Source organism: Aricia agestis, chromosome 5, assembly GCF_905147365.1.
Source record: "Aricia agestis chromosome 5, ilAriAges1.1, whole genome shotgun sequence".
NCBI lineage: Eukaryota > Metazoa > Arthropoda > Insecta > Lepidoptera > Lycaenidae > Aricia > Aricia agestis.
Window position 1 is genome coordinate 2,262,266 of NC_056410.1, and position 18,755 is coordinate 2,281,020.

At 37.6% G+C, this 18,755-nt stretch overlaps 1 protein-coding gene across 1 annotated transcript in view; it reads left to right on the forward strand.

Annotated features, from left to right (window-relative positions):
- The first annotated feature begins 240 nt into the window (after positions 1-240).
- Positions 241-18,755, forward strand: part of LOC121727334 — a 194,790-nt gene continuing 176,275 nt past the window's right edge. The window contains exon 1 of the mRNA XM_042115109.1: positions 241-805. The gene's annotated coding sequence lies outside the window, so the exon portion shown is untranslated. The remainder of the gene's footprint in view (positions 806-18,755) is intronic.

Consider the following 18,755-nt stretch of genomic DNA (forward strand, 5'->3'; position numbering starts at 1 on the left):
ATTTCAATAAAAAAATATTTTTCCATTATTTTTCCAATTTTTCAATTTTTTTGAAATATAAATTGAAAAATTTCCGAGCTTTGAAATTTTTCGGAAAATTACCATCACTAGTTGTGACACTGACATGGTTGTGACATAATAATATTTTGACGGATTATTCGCCGCCATTTTCCATGATGGCCGCGATGGCGACTGTAGCGCCATCTCTGTCAAGTTTAATCATTTAGTGTCATCGCGAGCTTGACGAGCGTCGGTCGTGCCGTGTTGCGTTTATATTGTTGTTTGAAAGTCTAACAATGCAAAATAATCGAAAATCTTTCGAAATTAATTAGTCGGCAAGTTACTACTATCGTTATTCGTCAGAATGCATATATGACTCAAGATACCATTGCACGAGTCCAGTTAATAGTAAAATAATGCATTTGACACGCCGCCGCAGCCTTCTGTTTGAATTGTCGTGAACCTTGTTGTGGAATCGATTTTTAGATGTTATTAATGAAATTACTAAGGTGCTTGTGGGTGATATTATTATAATAACAAACTCGTTCTTGTGGTCTATCGTCACACCGACTCCGGGGCCTAGCCGAGACTTGGCACAATTCGAATCGATCGTGATAATAAAAAATGCATATTTTTCCCATGGTTTCATAAAGGATTCGTTCGATACTGTGCCGGCACGAAACACAAATATTGCAAACGTATAAACGTAGTGGAGATAATCCACAGTGACATGTAATTGGGACCACGATCCGGTGATCAACAATAAAACTTGTGTGATTACGTTTTCTCGCAATAAATATCGAAGGTTAGTAAACAAGTGTACTGTTGCATGCTTTATGTAATGAGTCTGATTTGCTGTTATTGATAATGTTTCTTGATATAAGTGTTTGTTGTTATGAGTTTTTTGTATCTGTGTTTTGTCATTCTATATGCAAAATAAATCTGCTTACAATTCCATTTTATTCTATTTATATTTTTTCTCATTTTGAGTCAACTTAATACTTTATTTCTGTGTTAAAAATGCTCCTGTCTTTGTTATCATATTCTTTAGTATTGCAACTATAATTTGTTTTGTCCCCTATATCTCTAAAAGATAAGAGAGTTACTTATGTCTGTGTATAGAAAGCATTTTTCATTGATGTGAATTATTGTAACCTTAATGATTACAATAACTATGAACTATCATGTGACAAACTGTCCTACAATGTATGTAGATAGTTAATGAATTGAGACCGGAGTACAAAGCCGTTCAAAGCATGTTCAATAAGCACTCTCCGGCCCAAGCAATACCTTGTTCTGTTGTATTATAGTCCTGATTAAATACATAATTATGAGATATTTAATTCATTGCATACATCAATTTCTTTATTATAATATTATAATTTTGATAATAATATTATTTGATAAAGAATGATTAAAAAATAGAGGTGTTTAATTGTAAACATGAATTTCCACAAAGAAGTTACACTACATTCAATATCATTTAGGTATTATAGGTAAGTATGTATAATTGTAATAAAGTTTGATTAACTACTAATTCAATTTCTTCTGACTTATTCTTTAGATAATACATATTATGATATTATGACACACTGATATCACATTCTTGTTTTATGATTAATTTTGTTTAGTAAAATTATACATTTTCTAATGTAGACATTTGTTGTATCAAACATTTATATTATTAATTAACACATCAATCCACAAGCGGCACCCGGCTGTCTCATAACAATAGAAAATCTATTGTGTCTGCGATTCCCATGACGGACATATTCATAGAAAAAACTTAAATGTGAACACACCTTATTAGAAAACTACATTAATTATAATTATTTGAATAAACAAAATATCCAAATAAAAATACTTCTTAATCTTAAGGCTACCTATGACCTACCAGACTAGGTATGGTAGCCCTGCTAATCCTGCTATATCACTCCATTATTTTACCATTTCACCCACTATCAGTTAAATATTTGGTGTTCTATTTATTTTAACCCCTACGCTAGAGAACAAAGGATTTATTTCATTGCTGTTTGCTGGGTTTCATATGATATTCTAGTAACTAAATCCTTCTTCTGTACCGACTATCACAGGTTTGATAGTTTTGTTACCTATTCAATTGGAAATGTAAATAGTAATTTACTTGTTATAAAATAAACTTAAAAATATGTTTATCTAGCATATTATCTACATTCGAAGAGGAATTTTTACCTATAGGTCTACCAGAATCTGATGGCAATTTTTGACAGCAGATTTTCAAAAAATATCCTTGATCATTGGACAATTTTTTATAATTGCATGTTTCACACACAGAAAAGCCGCTATAAGGAAAAAGAGGATCAAAATGTTTTATTCCAATTACCCCAATAATACCCAGTATTGCTAGAGTCAATTTTCTCACTTTTTGCCAAATCCAGTATTGTGTTTTTAGTAAAATTTACAGGGGTAATAAACCTTTTTATTTGATGGTGGTTGGACTTACCAATTAATTAAAAATGCAGTATGGTGGCAAATTTAATGATGTATGAACTAAGACTTTTTAATTTATTGATAAGTCCATCACTCATTCAATAAAATAGTTTATTGTCAACTCCTGAAAATCTGCCTAAAAACACATAATACAGAATTTGGCAGGCGCAACGACGCAATTTATTAGATTATTAAAAATTAAGAAATTAAAAATATTCAATAATCAAATATTACTTTAAAAAATAATAATATTTTAAATATTTAAAGATATATCAGTATGATCATTAGTTCAGTATCAGAAAGTTTACATTAATAAATTATGTAACAAGACTTGCCTCTCATAAAATTAAATTATTTTTATATTAAGAAAACCTTGTGCCAGATGAACAAAGCAAGCAGCAAGTACAGCACAACCACGTTGCTGATGTCCCTAGGCTAAGTATTTTTTTACATAAAAAGTGGTCATTCCCGAAAGTCATTCTTCATTTAGGAAAACATTCAGGAATGTTTCGGGCGGGCCACAAACACCGGGATATTTTTCTTAGTGTAGTTACCCATAACTTTTTAATAACATGTACGTTCTTTGTGTTAAGAGCCAGGTAAATAAATAGACAAGTCAGAAAATCCTTTTTTCATTGGTTGTATTTTATAAACTATTCAGAATTAGTACATTTGTAATGTTCGATTTTCGATCCACGTCCCAATGTTAAAAACGTTATTCTCGTAAGTAACACGATAAGTTAATGTGTTCGGAGCATAACATATTTAGACTGGAATGAAACGCTATATGTTCCTAATGGAAGCGTACTTTTTATTCCCTCGCGCTTTCAGAGCATCCGAAATAATCCTTTAAAACACCCACCGGAGGTATTAGTCCGTTGAAAACGTGCATCTGTTGTTATTAATTAAATAGCAGCATTACTGTGAGACGGTATTGTCGTACGTCCTCGTGATCCTCCTTTTGTATCGTGAAAAACATTCTTTATAGCTTTGTCAAACGTACGGAAAAACTACGCCCGCTTTTGCCGAAGCTATGCAGGACAAAATGACACGAAATTTTCTAAAAACTTTAAATGCTGAGCAAAATGCTTATGATTTTATGCTGCATATGAACCTAAATGATGACTATTTTAGGATTTATACCTACACTACATATTATTTATGTATTTATGGAAGGTCCGCATCTTCGTTATAGGAAAATTCCAAGATGAAAACTATCCTTTGTCCTTGCAGGACTTAAAAGAAATATTTAATATTTAATTAATTTATTTATTTAAGTCAGGCATCTTGGCTCATATTATAATTACCTTATAGACTTATGAATTATACTAAAACTAACACTAAACGCGTATTGTGTGCGACGTGGTCGGAAGTCGTCTTCGGAAACTCCTGTAGACGACTCCAATTGGCCAGAACTCCTCCTTCTCGAAGATCGGCAGATGATGCGTCGGGACTCTCACCACAAAGGAGCTAAAATTCACTTTGTGGCGGGACTCCAAGTGCTCGACCCACAAGACGAAGTAGGTCTTGCTCCTGATGTAGTCCACGACCTGCTCGACCGTCGTGGACCAGTGAAGCCTCCAGAAGAAGTATAGCTCCATACCTTTCATAAAAATCAGATACGCAGTTTAAAACGTGAAGAGATAACAGGTATACCGACAAACAGAAATATACTCTTTCACATTTATTATGTAACATATTAGAATTTACAAAGAATGGGGTCTATTCTCAAAAAGTCATCTACGTTTGAAAAGTTCATCACTCGCTGTCGAGATGCTTCGTATATCGCGTGTATTGTTTATGCACCCCGAACGTGGGTGCATAAGTACTAGGGGAGCGAAGAAATGGCAGGTCTTTGTTCGAAACGAGGTCGCATATGAAGACGTTTGTCCAAAGTATCGTAAGTGGTCATCACGTCGTCAATTAAGACACTTAACCGCGACTCAGTGTTGAGCGAGACCAATTGACCCTATAAATTATTATTTGTCCTGCTTTCCGTTTGCTCGAGCACTTAAGTGGTCCGTTCTTATAACTGACCACCGAATGTTCATTAGTCAGGATGATTAACGCACGTCTATTGAGATCTCGTTTGTAATTAACGTGATCGTGAAAATATTGAGTAATGTTGTGCGTAACTTTGTTGCACAGAAATTGCGAAACCGTGTAGTTCTAAAATTATCCAACGTCAGTTCTCAGGTTCAAACACGTAAAAGATAACAGACGGATTGACACACTTCTAAAATCTACAATATATTATGTATTACCAACACCACTAACGACGGCTTAAATGTCGAGTCGGAAATATCGTAATCACAATTGCAGTTAAATTACTCTAAATAAATCCAGTAATGCACGGTTTGTTCTCCTCACCCGTTTACCTTCTCAAATTGTGCCCACCTGTTACTCGAGTTCAAAAATGTTGTTCAAAAATTTAATTTCCACCCCGCACCCTTCGAAGGGCTCGAGTGATTCTTTTGTAACGAAATCTTCGGGCAAGGGTTAGGGGTTGTGGTAACGCGAGCCCTAGACCCCACCCCAGTGCTAACTTTTAGGCTTTTAGTGTTTTAGTGGTAAGCCGCATAATCTGAACTAGGGTTTTAATGTTAAATAAGCTTTGTTTGCATTTAAACTGATTGTTTCGCGCATTACGAGAATGAGGATTAAAATAGTGGAGGGGCTTTGCTACTAACATCAGAAACGAATGTATGTGACGAAAATGAAGAAAAAGAATGTGACGTTCTGTAAGTAATTAAACGATTTTTCAGAGTATACGAGCTTAACAATGTTTTGTACTTGTCTATCAAGTTATTTTAATAATATTTAAACCGATAAATAATATAATCATTACTACAGACGAGATCCATTTTTCAAAAGAATGTACAAAAAATACCAGAATACCGTCGGCCAGTATGACATTTTAGGGAACGACAAATAAATTAATATCGTATAATGTACGCGGATCCAATTTCATATGAAAGTGGTCTCCATTTCGTTTATGATACGATCAAAAACAATTTTGATTTCGGTAATAACCCTAAAGGCTTTAACTTTAAACACGCTTGTGGCGGACACCCGGTGACAGCGGAGTGCGGACACTTGACGCGGGTCAGGCGCGAGACACACGCGCCAGCGGAAATTGCGCAGGGGAAACACCAGAACTACGCATAGTAGAGCCATGATGAGGGATGTGACAGACTTATCTCATGGAGTGAGAGAGCTGTACCTAGTTCTGAGTTAATGAGCTAATGAGAAGACGCTTGGGGCTTTCATGAGCAGAATGTACAGAATGTTGAGTGCGATGTATAGCCCTAAATAAACAAGGTTACAAATGAAACATATTAATATAGCTGTCTGGGGAATACCTATGTAGGTTTTGTGTGTACGAAGAAATAGGGATAAGATGAAGGCGTGTGCGATATTCTAATAAAGCTCTAGTCTGGCCGATTTGATCGGATTGACGGATCGACCTACGTGATACAATATTATGTTTATTTTCAATATGTTTTAAATTGCTAAAAACTACAACTACATATTATAATGGTGTACTGGACTCACTTTTTAAATTCAGCGCAAGCAAAGAACAATGGCCAAATCGTACCAGGTGGGCGGTGGCGTCCCGATATGCCATTAGTAGCAAAAATTCCCTAATATTTTCAGGGCATCGAAAATCATTAGAAATGTGTCTATAAATAGCCACAAAAAAAAGATCAATATATTTTAGTTTCGTTATGTTCTGACAGCCGGCGATCATTCGCATTCGTTCTATTATTTGGGTAATACTCTAGGAAAAATTGAAATAATTAGAAACGAGATCGCCGAATATACACTTGTAGGCCACACCGCAGTCAGGAAAAAGGTAGTTCTTAAGTCTAACCTTAAAAATAATTGTAAACGTTATTAATTATTATAAAAAATCGTGGCTATTTAGACTCTAACGGAACTCTTATGCTCTAAACTAATTCTCAAACGGAATTATGTTTAGAGCATAAGAACAACCAAATCTAACTATAGTTTATTTTGGGACATCAAAATAAAAGTCGAGTCCAGCTCCTATACAAATTTGGCCATGATTCTTTTAACAGTTATCTCTTTAATATAATAAATTCGTCACAGATAGCCCTGAGGGCGAATTTTTGTTCAAGTTGGAAAGTTTTTGATGAGTCGGTCTATATGCATGAGTAAACTTCGAGTCGGTGACAAAAGTTGTTTAGTGTTAGGGAACAGCATGGAATTATTACGCTCAGAAACTTGGCGCACCCGTGAAATGAGGCGTTTCGACCTTTGGCTAGGTCTGCGTTTTCTCTGTGGAATACACGTTTCTATTACTTTTATCTGTATGTGAACAGCTATTAGCGGAATATGTGCAGCTATGGTGCTGTTTTCAGATGAATTGTAACGGAGTGTAGATCTCTTAAAGTAGCTGGAAGAAAAAGCTGATATGGACGTCTGGCCCTAAAGGACGAGTTAATTTCTGGTCTGGATCAGAAGGTATGGTGCTCGAATATCGCTCGGAGCGCGTTAGTTGGGCCAGACGGCGGGCGGCGGGCTCACATGTCAACAGGGCTACCTCCGTTCTACGTTTGTGCCGCGCCTCTTTGAATACGAACCGCCTAGGGGCGAACATTACTGGGCCTATTACAACAACCGACGGCCTTTCTAAATGCCAAATGTTTTTATCTCTCGGATAATGTTTTCAGTTTGGAAAAGCTTTTTCATACGTCCGGAAATATAAAGCGGTTACCGGAAAATGTTTGATGTGGATCGTATTGTGTCCTCCCGAGCCGCGGATCTTGACGGTATCAAAGGAAACGAGTGTTCTTACTGAGCGAATTACACGTATTATACTGGTGGTATCTAAATTAGAACAATTTGCTTCGTATTAGTATAGGGTAGGCCTTAGCCTTTTGTTCCGACAAAAGGGACATCCTCCGGGATGTCTCAGGCTTATTTGACTCCACATAGCGTGTACGGGCTTCCTTTAAAAGTTTTTAAAACATCGCTATCAATATCGTTTCATTAACCATTGATATGGTATCAGATTTAATTAGTGTCCGCGGCCGGGCGGAGGAATTTCGGCCGCTTATCAGTTCATTAACGTGCCGTGTTGCACCTGATTGACGGCTCCCGATGCGGAGATACTGACGGCTAAATTAATGGTGGAAAGCTGAAGGTTGCACTGCTTCCATATTTCATACTTTCACTTTAAATGCTCTCGAAATTACTTCATGTAACATAATTATAATTGCCCGCCGATAAAGACACTGATTTTATCGATGTCATTAAAATCACATTAATCAGTATGGACCTATTTACGCACGGCTTTTATGTTCCGATTTTTTCGATGGTTTGTCCCTGACAAGGATTAGTAGACGATTGTGTCTACTATGTTATTACTTACCATGAAAATGACCATTGATATATAATGAAAACCTCTTTTTTATATCAATGCACATGACTCATAAAATCTCCAATTGAGTACCTATGCCTCATTCGTTAAGAGGAGTCCACACCGCCGTTTTCCCATACAAACGTTGTCCCCTGTTTCCTCTCTGGCCGGTAGTTATGATTTTTTCCTGAATATCTATGGCCACTATTAGCATGTCCCTATGTTTTCTTTTTTTTCATAATTTTATTATTAAAAAAGATAAGAACGTCCAAAAACCCAAAAAAATGGCCAGTTTTTCCTGTGTTCAAACACCCAGAAAACAAAACTGGCTAAAATATTAAAAAAAAAACATAGGAACACAGCCCAAGCCTTGCTTTAATTCTTAATGAAAAAAGTACTTAAATCGGTTAAGTTTTGGAGAAGGAATCTGCGGACAGCGAATCGAAGATTTTCTGTTCTTTTATTAGAACTTTTGTCGTGTTGTCTCTATCGCGCTCTGCGGTGGGAGACTTGAGATTGGTGAGACAGCAATACATTTTCAATTACCTATTTTCAATTTCTCTTGCCCCTGGTGTATCCTCTTAAGGCGCTTCTCCTACGGAGATGCCGTAATTTACCATTTTTAGAGACTTATTAACTCATAATTTGAAAGCTACAAAATTATAATAAACATACAGCAATAATCTTCAGCATAATATGAATATTCCTTTCCGTTATTAATTTCCTATTTTTGTTTATTAAGTATACTCATGATATCAGCTTCCAAAGTATTATCAATTTATTTAAATTTAAGCATACATTCAGTATCTCCCTAGTATTTATAAATTATGTTTAAGTATTTGAAACACACGCCAATAGATCGACAAATTCACTAACTACATATTCGCGTACTACAACTAACTACAACGTAGCATCGATCTAAAACCCTATTTTTTTACTTGTTTTAGGTCAAAATTGACCTCAAAAATTCAAACGGTCAATTTTGACCTAAGACAAGTAAAAAAATAGGGTTTTAGTGCGATCTCGTAACGCGGCAAATGTATGGTCAAGGTCGTTTGCTCAGGGGATGCCCTTAAGCAAACGGGAAGATTACGGTAAAATATTCTAAAATATACCTACGTTGTCCGTAGAATGTAGATAGATTTAATCAGAAACCAAGATAGCTTTTGCTAGTTGTTTTACGGATGGATGTTTAAAAAAGGACAAAATTCATTTAAAATAAGTGGCTCCGATACGAGGCTATTAAAAATAAAAATATCGAAACCTATTCGTTACAAGTGCACTTCATTTCCATTCAGTCGGAAGGGGTTTAGCGCAGGTATTCACGACAGTCTGAATATGTTGACATATTAAATTCGTCAAAAGGGAGTTTTGAAATTGCAATAATTTCCACGAGGCAGAAGCGCAGGTCGGCGCGGGCGGAACATGAGCACGAAATTACAGCAATTTCGCTGCGATCGCCTCATTATCAGCGTTTACCGTGCAGGGCTGCGGCTACCTCGAATGCAACTCTACGTACATAATCCCCTAGCATCTCTAAACAAATGTACGATGCGTTGACTGAAATGATCGAAAGATTTGCTTGTATTCCGTAATAATTTCTAGTTAATTTCATCTTTTTTAGAGATTGTTGATGGTCGTTAATTTAAGCTTAAACAATAGCAGTTTAGCGGATATCATCCACTAACCCGATACCCACCTCAACTTAACTTTTAAGGAATTATAAATGTTAGGAAAGGATTTAATGCTGGTGAATGAGTCTGCCTCTGTAAAACTGCCTTTTTCATGACAGCCCCGAGGTTTTTATGTGTTACGATTCAGTTTATAGCGTCATTAAAAATAAAATTTTCAAAATTGTAGCCAAAAACTCTGTTACGCCAGCCCTGCATCTAAACTACGGACTTTTTCGACCACTACAGTGGGGAGTAATTAAAAGTTTGTGTTACGCGAACAGTTTCATGATATTACTGCGGGTAGGTTGCAATTTCATTTTCAATTTAGATACTCTCGATCCTATTAATAGCCGTCTCTTGTGTAATATGAGGCTAGAACATTAATGAAAGAGTCATGAAATGAAAGAAAAGAAATGAAATTACTTTAATACCAAAATTTGACTACAGACTGGTTGATGCGGGTTATACATAATATACTTAATATTATAAATGCGAAAGTCTGTCTGACTGTCTGTCTGTTACCTCTTCACGCTCGAACCGCTGAACCGATTTTGATGAAATTTGGCATGGAGATACTTTGAGTCCCGAGAAACATAGGATTGTTTTTATCTCGAAAAATGTACTATAAACGAATTTGACGCAACGGAGTTGCGAGCGTCATCTAGTACCTTATTATTATGTTAGGGAGTTAGGACTTATCTCAAGGCTCTTGACGATTTTTAAAGAAGACTCAAGTACGTAATAATATTATATTTAGTGTTCTTAAATCATAAGAAAGCTTAATTGAATAAACAGATAGGTTAGTTCTCTAAATCCAAGGAAGTGCCCGTTCTTTCGAAAGTCGTAAATCGCGCGAAGTCTACACGAAAACAAATCAAAATTTTATATCGCATACGAGGAGAATCAAATCCTAACACCTAGCGTTTATTAACTGGGCCCGGTCATATCGGATGCCGTAAAAGCGTATTAAGACTATAAAAAGATCGTAACGCGCCGTATGCCGATAACTGCAGCTGGGATTCCGGCTTGCACGAAATGATATCGGGATTTTACTGTGATTAGAAATATATAGTGCACTCCACGCCGAACATGGAAAGTTTCTCTAACAGATCTATACGATTTTAGGGTATTTTTGGACAAAATATATTCGTTTTACTATCTATCCCAAAACTGAATAATCTAAAGAGGGATTTTGTTTTAAATACGTTATAATATATATATAAGTATTTTATATGTTTAAATTAATAAAACATATTAGAATTTCGAGATTGACGCCATGATGTGTACCTCTTGGATGACCACAAAGCTATATATTATGTCTCCTTGCATTTGAAAAGTCTGGCTTTTTTAGAAGCAGTAATGAAAAACCACGGAAACTTCTCTCCGCTCCGCATAACCAGCGACCGGACAATAAATCTTTATGAAGTTCTAACAGTCGGCGTAAGTTTTAAGCGCACGCAATCTGGGCGCGCGGTGCGTGCGTGCGATGGCTTGTAAAATGTTTACGGGGCATATTCTTTACGGCACGATTTACGGCCGCAAACGTATTGTCCTCTTACGTATCCCATTATTCGACTAACCTATTTTCGCCAGGTTGTGATTGTAACAAGTTTCGCGGGCGTAAGTTGCGCGTTTTTGCCAGGTGACTCCTAAAATCTTTGCGTTGCCTTCGATCACGCCAAGAGTTATTCATAAATCTCTCTCAAGTCTCACGCTCTTTTATCTTGGGCTTTTTAATCCTTTTACGTTTGTTAAGACTTTTATTTTAACTCGTTTTACCTCAGAATGGTGTACACCGTTTATTTCTTTACCCATTTAGATACGTGGCACTACGTGCCGTCGCCCCGTTCCCGGTGCGGCGTGAATTGCAGATTCATCTCGTCGCCTCTCGCCGGCGCGGCGCGCGGTCCTCGCACCTCTTATCACCTCCGCTCCGCATCTAAACAAACTATTCCCAACAAAAATGGCGGACGATAAACGCTATCTAAACGAGATCTGCTCCAATTGCACGTGCCGAGGTGTTCGCTGCTGGGAAATACTCGCTAATTTTTTAACACGACACCGGCGAGATTAAAAATGCTCGGATAATTCGACGATAGATAAGAAGCACGTGATGAGCGAGTCGAAAGTCTCCCTCGACGCGATAACGAGCACTCTCATCCGGATAGAGGGTTATCGTGATGAAAGTAACAAGCTACACCCGGCTAACATGTAAATGCGCCGTCGTGCGGTGATTGCGACTATGTTGCGAATGCTCCGCGGACATTTAAACAGTCCTCGATGAATGTCAGTCGAACTTTCTAAGCTATTCCAGTAAAGGATCTAACCGCATTTACGTTCGGAAAGCGATAATTAAGAAAGTCGCGTGCAGCAAGTATAATATTTCAAACAAGTGGAGCACCACAAAGTCGCGAACAACAAAGCGCATCGGGACACCGGAGCGCGGATGTGCATGTGGAAATACACGGAAGTATGTAATTAAACCGTAATGCGACTCAAGTTTTTCGCTTCAAAGGCCTCGGTGTCTCGTTTATGAGATAGAGTCGCGAGCCCGAGCAGCGCGCGTCGTCTTTAAGCTTTGTGACTGCTAAAGTTTGAAACTAAACACCGTCCCGCGCAAAAAGAAAGACGGGGTAAAGAGGCCGGCGAGAGCGCTGCGCTGGAGGACCCTTCATATCGCAGGTGAACGGCTAGGGCCGCCCCGCTATCGACGGACCTCCCCGAATGTTTTAAATCATTTCGAATTTATGCTTTTCGTATTTTTAAAAATCGAACCGTTTCTGTGTTTGATTGTCATAATTTGAAAATGCAGCTGCCATTTAAATAGGAGTACCTATCGGAAACGATCCCGCCGCTGAAAAGACTAATCCTCGATACTTCCCGCTGCGGTTTGGAGCCTTTTTAATAGACTGCGTCCGATTGTTTTCGGAATCCGTGATTAAACACGATAAAACTCGAGTTTTCTTATTATATTCGCTGGAAATATTCGTCGGGGCTCCGTTATTGCTTAGTATATTAAATATTTGGGCATCATTGTCGTTATTAATTCACTCGCTGCTCTATAATAAACTCGATTATGTTCTTCTCCAATTAAAACGTTACGTAACATTGGCGTAATTTATACACGGAGATATAAACATTTAATGGCGTAATATCCATCGAGATACGGAATTGAGATGAGTTTAATCCGGTGTAATGCGATATTCTTTATTATCTATTATGTAGAAGCTGAGCTTTTAGATGTCAGGCTCAGATAAAATGATAGCAATTTCTTTAGCAGAAGCTCCCTCCGCGATTGCTTCTTTATCCGAGCGATATTAAAATAACATTTTGGTTTATCGATTCTCGTTTTGTTTTTTTTTTCATTAATTTAAAACAAAGGCTCGCAAGGAATAAGGAACGAATGGTTTCGAATTGCGAATTGATTGCAGGTTTTTGGTAACGTTGACTACAATTTGGTTTAATGAGCAATTAGTGTTGTATGCTAAGGTGGTTTGCGATAGAAATTTCGAGTCCCGTTTTTTATCGACTTTTTTTAAACTTCCACCTCACTAGGTACTCGTGTCGGGTAGTAAGAATTTTCTCGAGACGCTTAAAAAGAAGAATAAGGTTAAGGGGTCAGGCGACGCGAGGGTTTTCGGGCAAGAAGTTCAGCTCTCCTGAACTTTGTAGCCAGCTTTTTATGCTCACCTTTCCAGCACCGGTCTCACGTTTAATTTCAAGTTTTTCTTTTCATTGCTGAGGCCAAATTCATATTCAAAGATGGAAGATGCACGTGCATGAATAGCTTTAAATTTGTATAGCAATTTGTGTAGCTTCTACCTAATAGCTCTTTCGAGTCTAGAAGAAGCTCCGTTTAGAATACCACGAAATCTTTTCCCTCCAATATTTTTAGGTCCTTTTTTAACCAACAATGGAGCCACTATAACTGTCCCCTCGCCCGAGCTAATAATTTCAAGTAGATATACTGTTGATCGAGGTATTGTGTTTCAATATAGTCCCGTATCATCTGTAAATGGTCCTTAATGAACGACTCGAGTGGAGGGCACCCGGCGCCCACTATACACGGTGAATCTGATCTGTCCACATAATGGAACCGAATATAATATTAGCTTACATGATTCGTATAATAGATATAATAAGGAGTTATTTCTGTCATAAATATCTATAAATTAATGAACCCTTCGGATTTTATCACATGGGTGATACACAGCTATCATCGAAAGAATGTTCTATCTATGTTGTACCACTATAAAGAGGTAATGTTTGTATGTTTGCATCGATAAGGCCTGAAAACTGAAACTATGTATTCAGATAACATTTATTTAGACCACAGAGAAGGACATGGATTACACTTTTATAATATACGCGGGTAGAGCCGCTAACAAAAGCTACTTTTTGATAAACAGACATTTTTTGTGCGTACGATGCCGTGGGCAAAACCCAGTTTATAATAAGACAGTATTTTTTGTGCTCAATTGAAAGATTCCACATGCTGTTTGGGAAGTTTATACACAGATGGTAATAAAGTAATTATCGCGAGAGGTTTTGACGTTTTGAGTCACCGTTTGATGTGTCAGCGGCGGCGAGCGCCAGATTTACCGCCGGCTCGTCCGCTTTTTAAATATTAACTGTTCCGGCACATCTGCTTTTAATTACTGTAATATTGTGCGGTTAGACGTGCTTACTTTATAACTTCTAACCTTCTTCTTTTTCACCTGACGAATCTAAGAACCTGAGGTGAAGAGAAGGGGATATCAGTGTGGTTAATTTTTTGCATACTTCGTCTCACATTCGGCATCTTTCCTTTAACGTTTAATAAGTACAGTAAAGATGAACACAAACTAAGCATTCATTCGAATAAGAAATTGCTTAAGCAACTAATATCAACTTAGGCATTAAGTAATTTTCAGTAGGTAGGTACCAAGAAACACTTAGATGAAATTTCGTAAAGCTGCTATAATAGCGCTTCTTTGGAGTTCAAAATACAAAAGTTCAAAATGACTTTAAATCTTTATTTAATATCTACGATCTAAAAAGCTATTTCAGCTACTCAAATAGTAGTGTGTTTCTGAGCTATTTGTAAATAGTATGACAAAGCAAAAGAAAGGAATGTATAGAATTTGATTGAAGAAACGGGGGATGAAATATTCCCTTTTACAGTTAAGACAAATATAAGTACTACGGCAACGTTTAGTCCCGGGCTGAGGGAAGGGGGAGAATAAATCATTTCGTTCACTGACCGTATTTAATTTGTTTTTTATTAAAAGACAAATACAATGTTTCCAAGTTAAATAGCCGAGATTGTTTTAAAAGTTGTGATGAGTTCACGTCGGCGAACTCATGCGAGAGTATGTGTACTTCGTATGAAATATACAATAACGTATGTTATAAAGAATTTACTGAGGGCGCGTCCATATTATTACGTGAGGTTTTTAGGGAAAGGTCTAGGCTCCAGCCAAATTTTACCCTATTCCTTAATTTTGGTATTTTGGTTCGAACTTCTCTGACGAAAAACTCAAGAGTACACCGTCCTCTTATCAGGATTATCCGGATTGTCAGAAAAAGAGCAGGGATCAGGATCACCTGACGGTAAGAAAAAGCCGCCGCCGAAAGTTGCAGGTCGCTACATCAGAGAATTCAAACATGGAACACCTTACCGTGAGAGAGAAATGCTTGGGCACGAATGGGTCGGCTCGACCAGAGAAATCACAGTCTCACAGAAAACCGGCTTGAAACAGCGCCTGAGCTGTTTCGCCGGGTAAGTGAGTTTACCGGAGGCCCAATCCCCTACCCTTTTCCCTTCCCTACCCTCCCCTCCTCCCCCATTACCCTATTCCCTCTTAAAAGACCGGCAACGCACCTGCACCTCTTCTGATGTTGCGAGTGTCCATGGTATGGCGATGGTAGTAGCTTTCCATCAGATGACCCGTTTGCTCGTTTGCCCCCTTATTTTATTTAAAAAAACCTCTAGCGCTACGAGCTGGGTTCAGACTTCAGAGTCCTTAAAAACGCAACTCGATCTTATTTCTTGGTTTAAATCAGCTCGGCTTCATCAAGCATGAGCACTGACCTCCATTATACAAGTACGCTGGACTTACGATACTCTTTGAAATGACTGCTGATTTTTGTGCCTATTTGAAGCGGAATCAGCGCCCCTAATGCGGGGGAAGAGAACTAAATCTGACGTAAAAATGACGTTTGAAAGTCGCCATATTGGCGCTGATAGCAGTAGTGGGAGTACTTGGAACTAATACTAGTTTCTACAACCAATAGCGATTAAAGATTAAAATGTAAGTGCTGTATATTATTATAATAAAGTAGTAGATGACGCCCGCAACTCCAACCAAATTTGTGTATCTTGCGGGAACCGTACATTTTTCGGGATAAAAACTATCCTATGTCCTTTCCCGGGACTCAAAGTATCTCCATACCAAATTTCAGCGAAATCGGTTCAGCGGTTTGGGCGTGAAGAGGTAACAAACGGACAGACAGACACACTTTCGAATTTATTATATTAGTATGGATTTGTGAAATATGAAACACTCGGCGGTAGGTCTTAATGCAAGTATATTATCATCATAGTAGCTGTTGACCGTGTCCCGTTACTCCCCCAGGACAAACAACCGACAATGCAGACTCTAGCTAGCCCGGAGAGATTTATACACCATGCTCAGCCCACTGTGAACTATCGATGAACTTTAGACTATTAAAATACTATTTCAATTGCTCCAAGGCTTTAAATGAACGTGGACGGGGCGCTGCTGGTAAAGGATACTGTCAAAAATGAGGTTTTTGTATGATAAAAGCGTTAGTTCCTTTTCTCGCCATGTTCATTTAAAGCCTTGTCGAGCTGTATTATAATATTAGTAAAAGCAAGATACAAAGTTCACCAATTATATATATTTAAAACGTACAGGTTTCTTATAGGAACATCCCCACTACCCTGGTGTACTACTAAGACGAATCGGTGTAGGTATTAATTACATTTATCAAAAAAGTTGTAAGTTAATAAGCATTAAGTTAATTAGACTACTGCAAATCTGGAACGTAATATTTCATCATCATCCGTTACGGCCAAATTTCGTTTATCGCACGGGAACCGTACCTACATTTTATTAAGTATCTTTATAGCAAACAGCAAAATCGGTTCAGCGGTTTGGGCGTGAAGAGGTAACAGACCATAAAGTTAATATACCTAGCGGAATAGAGAAACAAAGGCCTGAGCAAGCGAGATGTCACTATCAGCAACACTGCGTGGTAAAAAGAGACGTGTGATACATGACAGCAGCACTCTTTTTTTAACGTCCAGTCGGCACGTGCCGCACTTTGACAATTTAATCTCATAGAAATCATGTTCAGTCATGCTTGTATAAGTGTATACGTACACATATTTTTACACACAGATGAAACCAATTTCGGTTTCGTTTGACAGCTCGAAATTGTTGCTCTATTCCACTAGGTAGGTATTTTAACTTTATGTAACAGACAGACAGCCACACTTTCGCATTTGTAAGATTGAGTATGGATACAGTACAGGAAATAAACCATAAACCTATAATGCTAGTATATATTAAGTCTATGAAGTAAACACATTTTAATTTGTCATCTTGTTCTGATATGTCAACGGCAGTAGACCGTCAGCTAATTGTTTGCGAAGTAACGAAGTTGACAAACAAATTATGTAATTGTCCCGGGAATTCCCGTTTTTGTTATTTTATTGCTCGGAGCGGGACAACTTTCAACGAGATTATACTTATTTGATGTGGTTTTATATATTTTTGTTATTTTCGTCATGTTTGTATATATTGTTATTTTAATTTATAAATAAGATCACAGTTTTACATAATACATATCAACATATTGTGACTTAAGTAACAATAATAATAGAAAATATTGACGAAACACAGTACTTGAAATTCGTAATGTTTTGAACTATATAACGTCGCATTTCTTTATTCGGATATTATGTGAATTAAAAAATATTATTTTCAGTTTTATATTCATATACTTACATGTATAATCTTTGTCTTAAGCTGGTATACCAGTTTAAGACAAAGATTAAAACAATAAACAAATAAATGTCCACATTATCCGTTTAATACCGGGGTGGACGGGCAGCCCGGAACATCCCGGGGCAGGCCGGGACAGTCCCGGGCAGACGCTCACCGGACAGGTTATTACGACATCAAAGGGCATTATCTCAAGGATCCGTATTAGCGTATCAAATGACACCCCCATATAGTACAAGAGCCGGCCGGCGTCTGCCGGCACTGAAGTCTGAACATGACGTGAACGAACTCTGCTCTTCTGTCAGCTCTCCCGTGTTGTTCGCTTTTGTTAAAGTGCAAATACATTCGGTAATTTGATATTTCTCGACTGGATGAGTTTTATGCTTTGAATCCACCTGTTTTATTTATACTTAAAGGTTCTTTATTATCTTTTGAATGAGTAATACGAGAGGTTGGAAAGTATATTCGGGGAGAAACCGAGCAATAATAATAAGGGTTGAAGTTGTGGAACGGAAATCTTATATTAAAAGCGATTCGTTTTATGTGGTTTATCTGATTAACGAACCGTATATTATTATTTATAGATTTTTCACGCCGCCCAAAACTCATTATTTTGTCAATGAACATCAGTCTACTAGCTTACTTTTTATTAATTGCTTTTAAGATTTATAAAAGGTAATTTATTACTCACCTACACACAATTTACAAAGCCGTCTCCCGGCGTTAAGTCCGAAATAATTTAATTATAAACTCGGCGTCGAACGTATCATTTCAGCTCAATTTCCATTAATGTAATGAAATTAAGTTGCGCATTATAATAGAGTATTTCAGCGTCGGGAGGTGAATAATTTTTTATTCGCTAAAGCATGTAAAATTCACGTCTCCCTCTCGGCCTAGCGGGCTAATGCAGTAATTATTGCACTCGTTTCGCCGGTATTTTCGTTCCATCTCCCGCCCCGGGGCAGAACGAGGAACGGGAATTAATTATTAATTACTATTTGTACTCGAAATACACATGCGCCATAGTTAAACGAACTTGTAAAATACTTTTATCGCGAGATTTCGTTGTATTATTCATATTTCCCGAGGGCTAACATCTTCAAAGATTATCCCGTCTCAGAAAGCGCGCGGAGGGCTGCCCCCGAGCTCCCTGGCGAATCCCAGCGAATAGCAAAATTTTGGGCTACTTAATTATTTTCAGTGTTCGTTCAGCTA